The sequence below is a fragment of the Ascaphus truei genome, chromosome 17 (genome assembly GCF_040206685.1).
Source record: "Ascaphus truei isolate aAscTru1 chromosome 17, aAscTru1.hap1, whole genome shotgun sequence".
Taxonomy (NCBI): domain Eukaryota; kingdom Metazoa; phylum Chordata; class Amphibia; order Anura; family Ascaphidae; genus Ascaphus; species Ascaphus truei.
Window position 1 is genome coordinate 10,604,318 of NC_134499.1, and position 13,777 is coordinate 10,618,094.

At 44.0% G+C, this 13,777-nt stretch overlaps 1 long non-coding RNA gene across 1 annotated transcript in view; it reads left to right on the plus strand.

Annotated features, from left to right (window-relative positions):
- Positions 1–11,981, plus strand: part of LOC142467918 (uncharacterized) — a 35,296-nt gene extending 23,315 nt beyond the window's left edge. Inside the window, exons 2-3 of the long non-coding RNA XR_012788521.1 lie at positions 3,931–4,026; positions 8,844–11,981. This is a non-coding gene — a long non-coding RNA (uncharacterized LOC142467918). The remainder of the gene's footprint in view (positions 1–3,930; positions 4,027–8,843) is intronic.
- The last annotated feature ends 1,796 nt before the right edge of the window (positions 11,982–13,777 follow it).

Consider the following 13,777-nt stretch of genomic DNA (forward strand, 5'->3'; position numbering starts at 1 on the left):
TTGGGCTTCCCGCTTTCTCTCTCTAACCTCTTCTTTTGGCCTTCAACAGTGGACTGCGGCCAGCACCCACAAAGATGACCAATAACCTAGACCTGGTTTTCACTATAAACTTTTCTCTCACCGATTTCTCCATGTCCCCCTTTCCTCTCTCTGACCATCACCTCATTATCTCTCTCTCGCTTCTCCCCCTCTCCATCTCCATCTAGACCTTGTTTCTGCAGAAACCTGCGCTCTATTAACCTACCAGCCTTTGATTCCACTTTACACTCCTCCCTCTCCTCTCTCAGTTCTGCTACAGACCCTGACAACCTGGTCAGGAACTACAACTCTGCCTTATCCTCCTCTCTTGATCTACATGCCCCGCTTTATCTCTGCTGTCCTCAGCCTTCTAAACCCTAGACCCTGGCTAAATTCCTACATGCGCATGCTGCGTTCCTCCACTCGTTCCTCTGTACGCCTCTGGAGGAAATCTCACAATCTCGCAGACTTCCTTCACTACACATTTATGCTATCCTGTTTCAACTCTGCCCTCTCTCGGGCTAAAAAAACTACTTTTCTTCACTAATCAACACGCACAAGTCTAACCCACACCGACTCTTCCCTGTCTTTGACTCTCTACTCAGACCACCCTCAGCTGCCTCTTCTTCTTTCGCGATCTCACCTCAGGACTTTGCTGACTATTTTAAGAAAAGTTGGCATCCATACGTGAGAAATCCCCTTTGTTTCCTCCTCCCATCCTACACCTCTTCCTAACTCTCCTCCTGCCTTCCTTGACTATTTTTCCACTGTCACAGAGGAGGATGTATCACTGCTGTTCTCCTCTTCTCCTTCTACCACCTGCCTTCTTGACCCCATTCCCTCCCATCTCCTAAAACCTCTTGCTCCTACTATAATCCCTACGCTCACACACATTTTTAACTCCTTCCTCTACTCTGGTACCTTTCCCTCCTCCTTCAAACATGCAACAGTTATACCATTACTCAAAAACAGCAAGCTTGACCCTACCTGTCTTTCTAACTATCGACCTGTCTCCCTCCTGCCTTTCACCTCTAAACTCCTTGAACGTCTTGTATTCTCTCGTTTGCTCCATTTTCTCAACACCTATTCTCTCCTAGACCCTCTAAAATCTGGCTTCCGCATTGCTCACTCCACTGAAACAGCCCTCACTAAAATAACTAATGACCACCATGCAGCCAAAGACAGAGGTCATTACACTCTGCTTATATTACTCGACCTCTCTGCAGCATTTGACACCGTGGACCACCCTCTTCTCCTTCACATTCTCCATACTCTTGGTATTCGTAACAGAGCTCTATCCTGGATCTCCTCTTACCTCTCCCGTCGTACTTTCAGTGTCTCTTTTGCTAACACCACCTCCTCCTCTATCGATCTCTCTGTGGGGGTACCCCAGGGCTCTGTCCTGGGACTTCTTCTCTTTTCTCTGTACACACTCTCTCTATGTGACCTAATCACATCTCTTGGGTTTAAATATCACCTCTATGCCGACGACACACAAATTTACTTTTCAACCCCTGACCTTACACCTGCTGTACAGACTAAAGTTTCTGAATGTCTCTCTGCAATATCATCCTGGATGGACCTCCGCCAACTTAAACTTAACATGGCAAAAACAGAGCTCCTCATACTTCCTTCCAAACCTGGCCCTACTACCTCCTTCCACATAACTGTTGGAAGTACGATCATTTACCCAGTAGCCCAAGCACACTGCCTAGGGGTCCCACTCTACTCCTCTCTCACATTCTCCCCTCACATTCAAAACATATCTAAAACCTGTCACTTTTTCCTCCGCAATATAACAAAGATACGCCCTTTCCGCTGTTTCTCGACTACTAAAACTCTGACTCAAGCCCTCATTCTCTCCCGCCCCGATTATTGTAACCTCCTGTTGTCTGGCCTTCCTGCCTTTCACCTGTCTCCCCTACAATCTATCCTAAACGCTGCTGCCAGAATCACTCTACTCTTTCCTAAATCTGTCTCAGTGTCTCCCCTGCTGAAATCACTCACTCTCCTGGTTTCCGATCAAATCCCGTATCTGACACTCAATTCTCCTTCTCACTTTTAAAGCTTTACACTCTTCTGCCCCTCCTTACATCTCAGCCCTAATTTCTCACTATGTACCAACCCGACTCTTGCATTCTGCTCAAGGATGTCTTCTCTCTTCCTCCTTTGTATCTAAAGCCATCTCCTGCCTTAAACCTTTCTCACTGACTGCCGCACACCTCTGGAATGCCCTTCCCCTCAATACCCAACTAGCACCCTCTCTATCCACCTTTAAGACCCACCTTAAAACATACATGCTTAAACAAGCATATGAATAGCACTGTGGATATCACTATACGCATGATACATAAAGCTTGGCCCCCTGCAGACGCACTTACCAGAATTCCCTCCTACTGTCTCTGTACGTTCTACCTACCAATTAGACTGTAAGCTCTTCGGGGCAGGGACGCCTCTTTCACAATGTTACATTTATGTCTGAAGCACTTGTTCCCATGATCTGTTATTTGTATTATTTGTTAGTTATATGATTGTCACGTGTATTACTGCGGTGAAGCGCTATGTGCACTAATGGCGCGATATAAATAAAGACAGACATACATACATACATACATACATTATTGGACTAATGTATTATAATTATTTTTTATTATTATTTTTTACCAAATAAAAATCCCACGTGGGAACATATTCACGCCTCAGACGGGTCTGGAACCTGCGCTTCCCCATTATCTCTTAGCATACAATTCTCCCACTGCAGCCAGGGATTCTGGGTAATGACATACACATGAGCACTCAATAATTTGGGGGTTCTTGTCCATTTTAACATGAGCCCCTATAAATATATGCCTGCCGCATTACACAGCTTTTCAGCAAAGCCTGGGTTATAGAAGTGCAGAACCAGCAACCCTACTGACAGACAGTTGTTTCGACCTTTTGGTCTCATCAGTGTGAGGCTGGTTGTACTGGATCTGCAATATGAAACTGGAGTAATATTATTATCATTATTTTGTATATCTGATTTATTTAGAAGCTTTTTTTCAACGCTGGATAAAAAAGGTTGAAACTTTCTGTTGATTGAGAAATGGGACGTAATTGTCATTCTGCCAATGTTCATTAAAATAGTTCCTGCAATTCAACCGCATAGAAAATAAGGCCAAGTTGTCCAGATGTCAGTTTAAATAAGATGCAGCAAAGTGCAGCTATTTTATAATATTACATCGATTTTAGAAATATATTTAATAACAAACGTATTATTTAAACTTTATTTTTAAATTGTGACAAAGTGAGAATATGATGCAAGGAGGGGGGGTCTGACATAAACAGCGCTGGGATCTAAGCCGCCATTTTAAGTCAGCATCCATCTTAGGCGCCTGATATTGTCTATTGTCTGTATGAAAGTTGGTATGGAAGTTAGTTTAAAGACATTTTTATTTTTTCTGCTCCTGAAGTCTTAATATCATTTAAGCGGTTCAGCTAAGCCACAAGACCTTGAAGAGAAGAGAAAAAGCGCAAATGTTATGAAAATAAAAGATAGATAACACCATGTCTCGCATTCTGAGGGAAGTGCCCATGAAGTCCCGTATGTAGAGGAAAAGTCATCGGCTTGTATAAGGAATATTAGCTGAGTCATTTAATTTGTAATATGAATCCCATAATAATGTTATTAACTCGTGTTCATGTTCATATTTTGTTTATCTTATATGCTTACGTAGTGACGCACACGCAACCTCGTATAGGGGGCGTGGGCTTAGTATTTTGTGTATAAATAAGGCCTGTATGCCAGTATCTCATTGGGGGAGTTTTATTTTGAAACTGCCTCCTGCGTGTGCACCGCACAATGCAATAAATGTATCTGTTATTCTGCAAAATAATCCCCAGATGACTCTTATTTATTCGCGATTTTTACAGATGGCGCTCCGAATAGGAACCCAAATATACCGGAAGCTGAGCACCTGAAAAAAACACTCCTCGGTCACTCAAACCTGAGCGCTCATAAGAATCAAGGTAAAAGGCACCTTTTTGAGGAAAGCCTGAGTTTAAAAAGTTGTTTTGAGTGGTGTGTAGAGAGATGTGTTTTGAAGGTGTCTCAATCTGGGTTGACGGGTTTACCTAGCAGTTTCAAATAAGTTTATTTGTCTGTTTCTGTATCCATTTTAAAGTGTTATAGTTATTTAAGTTTTATTGGGACTAAGGTGAGAGTTCCGTTAAAAGTTTAGGTGTTTTTGTGATGAAGGTGAGTGTTTGTATGCTTAAGGGACTGTTTTCAGACCGTCCTGGGTTGTGATAAATATTTTTTGTTGTCTGAGCAGGAAGGGTCCCTGATTGTACATTTGCTCTGTCTTGTCATTAACATACCAAGTGAGTTTATTTATAGATATCTGTTTAGAAGGTCTTATCTGTATCCATGTAATAAAAGTATAAGGTTTATCAGGACTGGGTTGGACCCGCTGAAGTAATTCAAGTGTTTTCTTGGGTATAGTTATGGTGAAAAATTCAGAACAATAACATGCCAAAAGAGTTGTACGCAATCAGCTTGCGCTGATTATTGTATCAGGAGTATTGTACAGGTCAATTAAATGTGATTACTGTAACAGGAAAATAATGGGAAACCAAAGTTCTCAAAATTTGCCGTTAGAGGTTGTGTGTCTGCAGACAAAAATAATAAAGAATGGATACAGAGAACAAGAAGAGACAATATAAATATGTTTTGTTGGCCAATGACAATACACATGCAAGTTCAAATGAAAAAACACATGCAAGTCCCAGTAAAAAACATGCCACCCCAATGAAAAAAGTTTGTTTGCAATAAATTACTATGGAAGGAATCGTGAACCTATGGGCAGCCGCACCGGTTTTCTTATTCGTAAGAATGCGAACGCAAGGGCTCATAGTCGAACCTTCTAACTTTCAGTAATCCCTGTGTGTCTGTGGCAGTATAAATCTTTGGATTTTATGAGGTTTTTGTGGCTAAAGTCATGCATGGCAGGCCCGGCTGACTGAAAGCCGCAGAAATCAGGTGTAAACGTATCAGCTTTTCCTTCCATTTCCCCACAAGCAATAAGTGGTTATAAATCATTTCCTGATATAAACTCAAGTTTCGGTGCCGGCAAGTAAAATTGTTGCGCCCTTAATGGAGAGTTGCCAGGTGGATTTGATACCCTAATGATTTTTTCCTGAATGATTACCTGTGTGAAAGATAAACCATGCTAAGTATCACGTACGCACAAATCACCATCCAAAAACTTGCAAGTACTTACAAAAATCATGAATATTATTTGCTCACAATGAAGTCTAAATTTTTAAAAGGTGTTAAAAGGTGTACATACTGTAAAGTATAGAAGGATTAAAAAATGCGGAAAAGAGAGGGCCTATATTTAGCTCTGTCACTGGTGAAAGTTTAAAGGGTTTATTCGTTTTGACCAGACGGATAAGTGTTTTAAAACCAGGAGATACAGTATTCTTTTTTCCTTCTGCTCAAATGTCTGCAAGAAAGAGAATCAGAACAGCAGCAGCACAGATCGTGCCCCCACCTTTTTCTCCAGCGCGAGGAATGTGCCAAGATACGAAAGTTAACTCAAAAGCTCTGGAGCATCAGAGTAGTTTTAAAATCAGGTTATTTATGAGAATAAAGAAAGAGAAGGGAATTTTTATTAATTTAGTTGCAGGATGAAATTGTTTGGTAATAGGTGAAAAATGTTTTTCTTTTATTTGTTCGTTATTTTTGTGATGTTGTTTGGCTGTGTATGAGAGGAGTTTTTGTATTGTGTGTTCTGTATTGTGTGTAACCAGTAAAAACACTTTTCAATTTTATTTCTATAGGATTAAGATATGTTTGGGAATATTTTGTGTTGAAATATGCGGGTAAAAGCTCACAAGCATTGTTTGAATTATATATTGTACTAGCTGAGAGACCCGGCGTTGCCCGGGATGTAAATGCGTAATAGGTAGTATTATTTATAAATCGTGGAACAATAGGTGACTGTTTGTTGTAAAGGTTGGATAATAATGTTGAAAAGAAAGATGGAATAAAATGTTAATACGATGTTGTATAAAAATGGTTTATTGTAAACGCACCACAGTACAATGTATATTTTGGTGACATAAGTGATGTGAAAATGTGAGGCGTGTGTCCTGCTAGGGTGTGAGCGTGTGTGAGGCGGCGGGTGGGTGTTCAGTACGGGTGGTGCGTGGGTAGTGAGTGCTGGCTGTGGGTCGGGGTCCTGCTAGGGTGTGAGGCGGCGGGTGTGTGGCGAGTGCAGGTGACAGCTGGTCAGTGATATTGTTGCGTAGGGGCAGGATGTGGCAGGTGTGTGTTGAGTGTGTGGGGTGGGTGAGAGGCGGCGGGTGTCTGTTGAGTGCGTGCGGCGGCTGTGTGGCGCAGGGGTGTGAGCGGTGGGCGGGTGAAAGGCAGAAGTGCGGGTGGGCAAAAGGCAGAGGCGGGAGGGCGGATGAAAGGCGTTGAAGGAGGGGAGGTGAGGTCGGAGGGGTGGTGGGGGGTGGTGGGGGGTGGTGAGGGGAGGTGAAGGAGGGAGGAGGGGAGGTGAGGATGGGTGGTGAGGGGGGGGTGGTGGGGGATGGTGAGGGGGGGTGGTGGGGGATGGTGAGGGGAGGTGAAGGAGGGGCGGAGGGGAGGTGAAGGGGGGCGGAGGGGAGGTGGAGGGGAGGTGAAGGGGGTTGCCGGGAGAGGGGGGTGACAGGAGGTGAAGGGAGGGGGGGTGACAGGAGGTGAAGGGGGGGGGTGACAGGAGGCGAAGGGGGGGGTGACAGGAGGTGAAGGGAGGAAGGGGGAGGTGGGGAAGGGGAGAGGTGGGGGAGGAGGGGAAGGGGGGAGGAGGGGAAAGGGGGAGGTGGAGGAGGGGAAGTGGGGAGGTGGAAGTGGGGAGGTGAGGAGGGGAAGTGGGGAGGTGAGGAGGGGGATGGGGAAAGGGGGAAGGTGGAGGAGGGGAAAGGGGGAGGTGGAGGAGGGGAAGTGGGGAGGTGGAGGAGGGGAAGTGGGGAGGTGAGGAGGGTAAGTGGGGAGGTGAGGAGGGTAAGTGGGGAGGTGAAGAGGGTAAGGGGGGAGGCTCATTGGCCTGGCCCAAGGTCCAATGAGATTGCCGCTAGGGACACAGGGAGGGACACAGGGAGACACATACAGACCCGGACACATAGAACACTTTCAGAAATATATAGTAGATTGTATGTTTTTATGTATATAACGCCATTAATATGCATAGCACTTCACAGGAGTGGTGCACGTCGTAATCATATGGGTAGCAAATGGTAGGGGTAAGAGGTCATGAAATAAGTGATCCAGACATAAGAATAACATTAAGGAAGAGAAGTCCCTGCTCTGAGGAGCTTACAATCTAATTGGTAGGTAGGGAAAGCGTACAGAGACAGAAGGATTTGATTAGAAGTCAGGAGAGGAATTTCAGGAGGGGAAACGCAGAATAAGAGTTTAAAGAGTAGAGTGATTCTGGCAGCAGCGTTTGGGATAGATAGTAGGGAAGACAGGTGAGAGGCAGGAAGGCGGGATAGCAGGGGATTACAGTAATCACGATGGGAGAGAATGAGGGCCTGAATCAGAGTTTTAATAGTTGAGCAACAGAGGAACAGGTGTATCTTTGTGATATTGTGGAGGAAAAAAGTGACAGTTATAGAAATGTTTGAATAAGAGAGGAGAATATGAGAGAGGAGTTGAGTGTGACCCCTAAGCAGCGTGCTTGGGCTACTGGATGGAAGATTCAAGAGTAATGTGGAAGGAGATAATAGGGTCAGGTTTGGGAGGAAGTATGAGGAGCTCTGTTTTTGCCATGTTAAGTTTAAGGCAAAAGAGAGCCTTCCAGGATGAGATAACAGAGACATTCAGAAACGTAGGTTTGTATGGCAGGTGTAAGGTCAGGGGTTGAAAAGTAAATGTGGGTGTCATCAGCATAGAGGTGATATTTAAACCCAAGAGATGTTATTAGGCCACCTAGAGAGTGTGTACAGAGAAAAGAGAGAAGTGTGGTCCACAGAGGCAAATGCTTCAGAGAGGTGGAGTAATAGGAACAGAGTGTAATGACCTCTGTCTTTGGCAACATATAGGTCATCAGTTATTTTAGTGAAAATTGTCTCCGTGGAGGGAGCAGTGTAAAAGTCAGATTGTAGAGGGTTAAGGAGAGAATGGGTGTTGAGAAAATGGCGCAAGCAAGAGAATACAAGAAAGTCAGTAGTTAGAAAGAGAGGTAGGGTCAAGCTTGCTATTTTTGAGTCATGGTATAACTGTTACATGTTTGAAGGAGAATGGACATGTAGCAGAGTAGAGGGAGAAGAGGAGATCAACAGTGATGGTGACATTCTCTTCTGATACAGTGGAAAAAGAGTCAAGGAAAGCAGGAAGAGAGCAGGAAGTGGTGTAGGATAGGAGGAAAAAGAGGGAATGGTCTGGTGTATGGATTCAACCTCTTTCTCAAAATAGTCAGTAAAGTCCTGAGATGAGATGAAGGAAGAGTTAGTGTGGGTTAGACTTGTGAGTGTTGATTAATGGAGAGAAGGAGGGTTTGTTTAGCGTGAGAAAGAGCAGAATTGAAACAGGATAGCATAAATTTGTAGTGAATGAAGTCTGTGAAAGTATGAGAGTTCAAACAGAAGGCATTAAAAAGAAATGAGTGGAGGGAGATAGCATGAGCGTGGGGGAGCTATTTGTGTGTTAATAAGTTATATAACCTCAGCTATATAAAAGCCCGCTATTTAATTTTTGAGAGGCCATAAAAAATTTATTTCTTAGGGCTCTGGATAAAGCTCCATGTATTTAAACTTTAAGCAAAAGTTCCAATCCAATAATTATTATTTTTCAGGAAGAAGCCGTGGTGTGCCGTTATCTTATCTGTTCAGGGTCAATTGGCGAAATGCCCAGAAACAAGATGGCTTTTTGCCCGGGAACAAGTCTTATAAAATTATTTTTCTTCTTTAATCAGATGAATATGCGGAGTGTCTTTAATAATATAAAGCTGACCATGTGCTCAGCACTGTGCAAAGAGATTATATAAAGCAAGACATTAGTGTGAAGTCTTTTACAAAATCATTTGTCTATTAATTGAATGTGATGTATGTTATAACTTTTAACCATTTATTTTTTTCAAAGGTGTCCGTAAGCAGTGGTTATTGTCAAAATTGCTGTGTAATCTAGAATGAGTTTGCCAGGAAGGGGTGAATTTGGGAGTCACCTCTCATTTGTGGGTGTGTCTTGTGCATAGGGTTAAATACAGGGGATACATAGTTGCAAAAGCAGTTACATAAGTGAATAAGGTATGCATTATTTAGCAGAATAGTTACAGTGGATTGTTTGGGTAAAAGCCAGATGGGGATTGGCTAGGGAAATTTGTATGGGTAAAATAATTGCTTAATTGGGGGGTGAATATTTTTTCCATGACTGTGGATAGTATTGGGAGAAGAAGGATTGGCCTGTAGTTTGAGACAGTGTTTTTTGTCCCCACTTTTGAAGATTGGGACAAACTCTGGCAGTTTTCCAGGTCTTAGGGATATGGCCTGCAGACAGGATAGAATTAACTATGGAAGCAATTAGTTGGGCAAGGGATGAGGCCCCAAAATTTCAGGAACTTAGATTGTATCAAAGTCAGGTTCACATTGGCTACTTAGTTTTAATTTGAGGAACATTAATAGGGAATACCTCTGTCTATATGCGGATGCTAAGACAGGAGTAAACACATTGATACAAGAATTTATTCCTAGGTATAAATTATCTCCATATGAGACACTATGGGAGGACTTGTGACTATCAGCAGTCAAAGGAAAGAATTAAGGACCATGTTATTGGTAATAAAACAATAAGTCGGATGCAACTAATACATTTTTTGAGTTTCTCTAGGCAAAGTTGAAAGTGCACCTACTCGAGACGGGGTTAATAGTCACATATGTCCTACGCAAGCATGCTCTGTATCCCAGATGAAAAGGCCTATACTAACCACCAATACAGCAATTAAAGTGGCAGAGTTCTTTTCCTGGACCCAAAGTACAGTAAAGCTCGTTCCAGCTCCACCAAAGACCAAAGTCACCTAAAGCACAGCCGCATCAAGTTAACGTCTTGCCGAGTCAAAACTCTAACCATTAACCAACGAGGAAAATAAGACACCAGGCTAAGGCCCGGTCTTAATCCGAACATTTATTTTCACTTTTCTTCTTTCAAAGACTCAATATTTTTATTTTTAGAGTGTGTTAAGTTAGAAATTTAAGGTGTATGTAGAATTGTGCCTTGATGGGAGGATTGGTTTCCTGGAAGCGTGGCTTGTGAAAGCTCTTGTATGTGTTTTGGCTGTACTCATCACTCTCTATGTATGTGTCATGTGCAGCAAAACTTTGATCCAGAAGTGTGTTGCACCTCCACCGAGAGGAGGGGGTCACCCAGGGGCGTGTGTCAGCCACAAGGAAAGGATCATAAGTCAGCCATTTTGACCCATCGCAGACATCGTCTGTTCTGATATTCTGAGTGAATGATGTATACAATGCGTGCAGGGTGAGGATCACGCATTCGCTTCCACAGATACCAAACCCCCTTCAATTCTCAGTAATAGAATGTTGTGATGATTCTGAAAATATATAATAATAGAGATATATGCCATTTTCTTTTATCTAGCAACTGCATACCAAAGAAAGGTTGCTTGCATAAAATAAGGTTTTTAGTATTATGTGTATAATTTCTGTATTTTCCAATTTTTTAAGGGAACCTCTTTAAAGGGTGTATCACACACTAGGAACAAGAATCAATTTATGGGTCAAGTGTCTCCACCAACCAATGAAACCTGTGTAAGAATGTATTTTTAGTCAGATAACAATTTACAGGAAGGATGTGGCCTTAATTTTGCAGTTTTTAATGTCATCATTAAACCAAGAACAGGTTCAGATTAGGCTTATGGCCTTACAAAACAGAATTGCTTTAGACTATGTTTTAGCTTCAAAAGGAGGGGTATGTGTTGGATCAAAGAACAATGTTGTGTTTTCATTCAAGATCAGAATGGTAGAGTGCAGCATGAACTAGATGAAATACAAGAGATTCAAAAGAGGCTTACAAAGGGAAGGGACAGAATATCACCCTTGGGGTTAGGTGGATGGCTTAAATCACTTGGAGCAAAAACTTATGAATGCTTTGGTGTGTTTGGCAGTGTTACTTGTTGTCATATATGTGTGTGTCACGTGTTGCAGAGGTATGATCCACAAATTGCTACCCCTCCTCCAATCTGATGCCACTCTTTGCAGATGCCAGAAATAGCAGTCCCTTGAAGAAAGAAGATGCCGATCACAGTTATTCAACTCCAAAAGATATGTTGGGGCCACAGCGCCTTACGAGACTATGACAGTGAAGGGCACGCGCCCTTCTCCTCTGAGTTATACCAATGAGCCGTATCAGATGATGGAGCACCGCAGTATACAATCTGTGTGTCCCTGGACTAACATTATAAACTTAATTCTCAAAAGCATGTTTTAAGAATAAAAAAGGAGGGAACTGACAAAGTGAGAATATGATGCAAGGAGGGGGGGGGGGGAGGTCTGACATAAACAGCACTGGAATCTAAGCCGCCATTTTAAGTCAGCATCCATCTTAGGTGCCTGATATTGTCTATTGTCTGTATGAAAGTTGGTATGGAAGTTAGTTTAAAGACATTTTTATTTTTTCTGCTCCTGAAGTCTTAATATCATTTAAGCGATTCAGCTAAGCCACAAGACCTTGAAGAGAAGAGAAAAAGCGCGAATGTTATGAAAATAAAAGATAGATAACACCATGTCTCGCATTCTGAGGGAAGTGCCCATGAAGTCCCGTATGTAGAGGAAAAGTCATCGGCTTGTATAAGGAATATTAGCTGAGTCATTTCATTTCTAATATGAATCCCATAATAATGTTATTAACTCGATGTGTTCATGTTCATATTTTGCTTAGTATTTTGTGTATAAATAAGGCCTGTATGCAAGTATCTTGTTGGGGGAGTTTTATTTTGAAACTGCCTCCTGCGTGTGCACCGCACAATGCAATAAACTTATCTGTTATTCTGCAAAATAATCCTCAGATGACTCTTATTTATTCACGCTTTTCACAATTGTTTATTAAAATTGAACCGTACACTTCCGGTGAAAATGCAATTTTAAAACGTGTCTTCAATTTAATTCTTCTACGTTGACTGTTTCTGGGTCAGTGTCGCTTTGAACAGGTTTTGATGTTGAAGAAACGTCATTATCAAGTTGATTTTGTAAGTCATTCAATGTAAGTCATACCACAGTCCCTGTTTATTAATGGCCAGGTAATTCCCACACTGAGGGGATTAATACTAATGGCTAAATGTAGAGTGCAGCGAGAGACAGGGGGAACAAGGTGGAGCGTGAGAGAGGTAGAGAGAGGGAGGCATGAGAGGCAGAGAGAGAGGGTGGTGGGATCATGAGAGAGAGAATGGGGGGGTGCTTTAGAGAGGCAAAGAGTGCGGAGAGGGAAAGAGAGAGCGGAGAGCGAGCGGAGGGTTGGGAGCAGGGAGGGGGAGAGAGGGAGAGCGAGCAGAGGAGGTGAGAGCATGAAGGGAGAGAGCAAGGAGGCGAGCGGGGGAGGTGAGAGCAGGGAGATAGAGGGAGATCGAGAGGGGGAGGTGAGAGCAGGGGGAGAGCGAGCGGGGGAGGTGAGAGCAGGGAGATAGAGGGAGAGAGCGAGCGAGCGGGGGAAGTGAGAGCAGTGAGAGAGAGAGAGGGAGAGCGAGCAGAGGGGGAGGTGAGAGCAGGGAGATAGAGGGAGAGCGAGTGGGGGAGGTGAGAGCAGGGGGAGAGCGAGCGGAGGAGGTGAGAGCAGGAAGATAGAGAGAAAGAGCGGGGGAGGTGAGAGCAGGGAGATAGAGGGAGAGCGAGCGGGGGAGGTGAGAGCAGGGAGATAGAGGGAGAGCGAGCGGAGGAGGTGAGAGCAGGAAGATAGAGAGAAAGCGCGGGGGAGGTGAGAGCAGGGAGATAGAGGGAGAGCGAGCGGGGGAGGTGAGAGCAGGAAGATAGAGAGAAAGCGCGGGGGAGGTGAGAGCAGGGAGATAGAGGGAGAGCGAGCGGGGGAGGTGAGAGCCGGGAGAAAGAGTGAGCGGGGGAGGTGAGAGCAGGGAGAGAGAGAGGGAGAGTGAGCAGAGGGGGAGGTGAGAGCATGGAGAAAGAGGGGAGAGCGAGCAGGGCAGGTGAGAGCAGGAAGAAAGAGGGGAGAACGACCGGGGGAGGTGAGAGCAGGGAGAGAGAGCGAGGAGCGGGGGAGGTGAGAGCCGGGGGAGGTGAGAGCCGGGAGAGAGAGAGAGGGAGAGCGAGCCGCGAGGGAGGTGAGAGCAAGGAGAGAGAGGGAGAGCGTGCAGATGGGGAGGTGAGAGCAGGGAGAGAGAGGGAGAGCGAGCAGACGGGGAGGTGAGAGTGGGGAGACAGAGAGAGGAAGAGCAAGCAGTGGAGGTGAGAGCAGCGAGGGAGAGGGGTGGAGAAAGGAATTAAACTTAATTTTCTTTAAAATAGCTTCCATTTTTGTTTAGTTTATGCGGACGCGTTTTTTATATATAAGCGCGGCTTGCTATCTAATTACAGTGCTGTGTGGATTATACCTCTGGGCATCCCGGGATATTGTTGCCCGGATTTTAAACAATAAGAGAGCAGGATTTCATTATTCCCTTTCTTTTATCCTATAATAGTCATTAAATACCCTTCACTTTAACAGCCACAATGGCGATCGTACGTTAGCGGAAAAACCCTGGGGAGCACACCATACTGCACACCTCGTGCA